The sequence below is a fragment of the Phoxinus phoxinus genome, assembly GCF_949152265.1.
Source record: "Phoxinus phoxinus genome assembly, chromosome: 8".
In the NCBI taxonomy this organism is placed as follows: Eukaryota; Metazoa; Chordata; class Actinopteri; order Cypriniformes; family Leuciscidae; genus Phoxinus; species Phoxinus phoxinus.
This window is the reverse complement of record NC_136883.1, coordinates 16,947,853-16,953,026: the sequence shown is the minus strand read 5'-3', so window position 1 is coordinate 16,953,026 and position 5,174 is coordinate 16,947,853.

Genomic DNA, 5,174 nt, shown 5'->3' with positions numbered 1-5,174 from the left:
CTAAAAATTCTAGCGAAGTCGTGGGGCCCAATGTTTTTTCTGCAGAGAGGGGAACGCCGACGTCGTTAAAAATCTGTTTAAGAATGTCCAGAATAGAGGATTGGGAAGATGGAAAGTCAATTAGCAAAAAATCGTCTAGTAAATGCAAAACGAAAGGAAGTTTGCAGACGTTCAGCAGAATCCAACACAGAGCTTCGGAGAGACTGTTAAAAATATGCGGGCTGCTTCTACAACCAAATGTGAGTCTCACGGCAAAATAGAACTTAGAATTCCATTTAACTCCGAAATACGGCCAGTCAGAAGGGTGGATTGGCATGGTTTTAAACACGTCAGTAATGTCAGCTTTAGCTAGCCAAGCGCCTTGACCAGCTAATTTGATTAACTGGATCGCATTGTCCACCGTGGCGTAATGAAGAGAAAAAGGTGTCAGGGGAATGCATTCGTTAACGCTAGCTATCTTAGATGAGTGTGGAGAAGACATATCGAATATCAGACGTTTTTTACCGGAATATTTGCGAGTTGCGACGCCGATAGAATTAATCCGAAAAGGAGAAAAAGGAGGAGAAGTGAAAGGGCCGATAACGTATCCTTTATTGACCTCTTTGTCTAAAAGAGCAGAAACCACGTCGGGTTCGTTTCTAGCAGATTGCAAATTTTTGGCAACGAAAGAGGCAGAAAGATGAGAAAGGATGCCCACCCGAAACCCTTGGGACAAACCGGTGATTAAATAATCAACAAACAATGGATCAGGGTGAGAAGAGAGGTAGCTTGAAAGATTAGAAATGTTGATGGGAGTAGATGGGTGGTTATTCAGAATTTTTTCCGAATTGGGGCTTTCCCTCGGGGTGCAGGTTTGTACCGGCGTGGACAGACAGATTTCGGGTGCGGATCCTTGCAAGTACTACAAATATGAGCATATTTACAATTAGGATAGGAACAAACAACCTCATTAAATTGATAACAGAGAGGTACGCCATTGAATTCAGCGACAGGCGGGCGACCTCTGGTGTATGAAGAAAGTCTTACGTTTTCAGGACCGTGGACAGCTGCTGGATCATTGCTAGCGAAAGCCTTAGGGCAAAATGAAGCCTTGTGACCGTGAGCGCTACAAATGGCACAAGCTAAGCTTTTTTGGCCTCCAAAATGACGAATTAGCAGTTCGGTGTCAGTAACTGACCAGTCTAGCCTTGAATTAAAAAGGGAAACGAATGAGGCAGATTTGGTAGAAAAGGACTTGTGGTATTCATAAAATAAAGTACCCCCGTATCTTTGGCTAAAGTCCGCGATCATAGCAAGATAAAGATCGAGCTCTTCCCTTCTGTCAGGGTAAACTTGGCATAAAATGTCTCTGAAAATGCTGAAGGCAATTACGAATTCGCCAAACGAGAGATTTCGTTGTAAACGTGGGTCGGAAGTTTTAAGGAGTACTGCCACGTCACCACAGTCAACCATTTTCCTGTCAGCAGCAGGCGAGGGAAGCAGGAGAGTAGCAAGGTTAATGTCCTTACCTTGGATGATATTGGCTCTCAGAGAGTTAGACACTGTTGCGGCAGCTGGTGAAACAAAACGCCTACCAAACGCTTGTGCTGGAGCTGCTGTGGAGAGGTTAAAATTTGAAGAAGCCGGTGGAGCAGAGACATCTTGGAATGGCGTCTGGATAGTGAGCAGGGAAGCTGGCGGGGTAGCTGAAGTCGAAGGCACGCTCGGTGGAATGCATAATCCAGAAGGAGGAGGGCGAAACTGTGGACAAGCTGGAGAGTTTATGGCCGGACCTGCACTGGAGTGAGAACTGGCAAAAGAATGTTCGAAATGAGTCATTTTGGATTGCAAGCCTTTAACTGTTTCAGAGAGGCTTTGGACGGCGGAGATGAGCTGGAAATTCATGTCAGTAGAATCATTGGTCTGAGGTGAAGAGGGTGCCCTGGCAGACTGCAACGTCCTTTTTGCGGGAATAGGTGAAGAAGATTTTGCGGTTCTTTTCCTTCCTGTCTGTTTCGTCTGGGCAGTCGATGACGATGCTTTTGGGGTCGAGGAAATAGAAACAGGAGGATTACCCAGAGTATTTTGGGCGAGAGAGAGTAGATCGTCTCTTGAGAGACCTTGGCTAGTTGGAATGCCGGCGTCTTCAAGAGTTTTGACCAAACTCTCCGAGGACCACTGCGCCCATGGAGAAGAACGGGACTGGATACGCGAACTTCGGCGAGCGGTGATAGTAGATGGCGAGACGATAGCATCGTCGGAATCAGAATAATTGCATATAATATGCGAGTCCTGAGACATGTTCGGTCTGCAACTGAACACGAGCAACTGAGTGAAGCGTCAGCATCTGCGAACTCAGACAAGTGTAAGTACGGTTCTTTTATACTTCTAGTATTAAAACGTGATTGGATAGATGAGAAGATAATCAATGACGCAACAATTGAGTCTTCCCAGCAGAACTTACGCTAAAGCTTCCATTTTCTGCTCATATGTTAAATATATAGTATGTTTTGTAAAACAATAAACTCATCAACTAAGATGTTATAGTGTTTGTTCCAATGTAACAATAGGCTATATCAAACTAATGAATCCTTAACTTTGAAATATGTATGATAAAATGTATACTTAAAAAAAATTAAGATTACACTTGAAAGATTGTTAAAATTGTAATTGTGTTTACATGTGAAACCTTTTTAATAAAATAGCAAAAAATATATTTACAAGGTAGATGTAAAATAATCGTTATAGGTCAATATAAGCCTTCTCATTATATTATTTATTATTGTTATTATTTTTTATTAGTGACACATTTGGGCAGAGGATGTGTTCTAAAACTTTCTGAAAATACAGTATCAGAATTAACTGCACAATTACTATAAATGTTTACCTTGGATATTATACAATTTGCATGTATAAAAAAGAAAAGAAAAAAGTTTCCAAATCTAACTTTGAACCAATTGTGTAGAATGGCCCATATAGCCTATTTGAACAGGATTTGTTTCTAAATGTACTAAAAATTGTGCTTTTGACTTTAATTTATATTTTGATTATGTATATATATATATACTGTGTATATATATAATATATATATAATCAAAATTTGATTTTGTTGGATGAAACTGCAGCAACGCTCAATAGACCAGGAGACGTTGGGATAACGTTCAAGCAGAAGTTATTCTTTATTGAGCGTTGCTGCAGTTTCGTCCAACAAAATCTAATCTAAACAGTATACCTGGTATCTTATAGGCATTTTAGGAGGAGGAACTTCTGGGGGTGGAGACAAATTCAAACAAAGCATACAAAAGTAGGGAAACCGGTTCCGCAGGTTATCTGGCTTGTTCAAGAGAAAAAAGACCCAATCAGCATAACACTCTAATTTAATAAGCATAACGATTCAACTTCTGGGCCAGGGGCTCCGAAAAGCCATTTGCAGAACAAAAGACAAACGGGCTTGGGCTCCGAAAGTAATTTGCAGAACAAAAGGTGAGAGTCTCAATGATCTGACTCATTTACAGGTCTTGCAGGAATCTACTGCTGGAAACTCAATAATCATCATTTATACCTAAAATGAAATAGATTCTTAAAATGTGTTATTCTTCACTTGTGTGACACACCTGAATGAAAGGCTCATTATGGAGGTCATTGTCTTCTCAGGTGTGAACCACTTACTATTCATGATGGTGTTGGATTATCCACGCCCATTGCGCATATTGCCTTTCCAAACATAGAGTGTTTTACAAAATTTAAATCAATGTATTGTTTTATGTGAATGATTAGGCAGGATGATTTTCAGATCATTTTGAAGGAAAAACTCTAGGCGACAACCTCCATTACTCAAATGTGACCTGATCCAGCAAAATGAGTCGCAGTGACCCAAATTTCAAAATTGAGATTTTGATATCATTGGAAAGAGGAGATCATAAGCTTTCAAATGATATCCTAGTCAAAGTCATACCTTGAATGGTTTTAAATATATACACATTTGAATTATGGTCGTCTGCCCTCTTTTTCCAACTGGAAACCTGAGAAAATAGCTTTTAAAGTTTTTTGCCCGTATTTTTGTAGATATCTTTCAAAATCCATTGCATTTAAAGGGATAAACTATTTTTTTTACAGCTTAATTTGACCAAAGATATTAATACATATAAATGCTATTACAGTAAACCAGGCTGAAGATCAAATTATTGTAAAGTATTTATTTGAATAAATATTTTAAAAGGCACTTTTACAAAGATTTACAAAAATCAGAAAGATTGAACAGAAGTGCTACATTTTAGCTAGAGAGAGAAAGAGTGTGTGTGTGTGTGTGTGTTTGTGCGTGTGTGTGTGTGTGTGTGTCTGCGTGTGTGTCTGCGTGTGTGTGTGTGTGTGTTTGCGCGGGTGTGTGTGTGCGTGTGTGTGTGTGTGTGTGCGTGTGTGTGTGTGTGTGTAGGCTAGTTGACAATAACAGTGTAACAAATTAATAACGGAGATACCAACAGTTAAATATTGGGTTTACACAGAGTCTGACAGGAGGATGGCTGGACCAATCGTGTGCCGCGGGGCTTCCCATTGACAAATGATCAGCGTTTGTGTACATTTCTAAACTTTTTGATTGGCTCAATACAACGTGTAACACCATTTGGAGAGCAGAGATAGTGACGTTTCAGGGGATACCCGGGAAATGCTCAGAGGTGACGAGAGGATTTGAGAAAAGCAATGTTCATTTCCAACGAATTTAGTAAAACTTTGTCAAGTTTAATAGTCATTTAAATACATTTGCTCAATTATCTGGACCACGAAACTTTGGAAGATTATTTTTGAATGTGTGTTCCACATTTGAACGGAGGGTGTGTTCCAACTACAGGGGGATCACACTTCTCAGCCTCCCCGGGAAAGTCTATGCCAGGGTACTGGAGAGGAGAATACGGCCGATAGTAGCACCTCGGATTCAGGAGGAACAGTGCGGTTTTCGTCCGGGCCGTGGAACACTGGACCAGCTCTATACCCTCTACAGGGTGCTGGAGGGTTCATGGGAGTTTGCCCAACCAATCCACATGTGCTTTGTGGATTTGGAGAAGGCATTCGACTGTGTCCCTCGTGGCGGCCTGTGGAGGGTGCTCCGGGAGTATGGGGTCCGGGGTCCTTTGCTAAGGGCTGTCCGGTCCCTGTACGATCGAAGCAGGAGCTTGGTTCGCATTGCCGGCAGTAAGTCA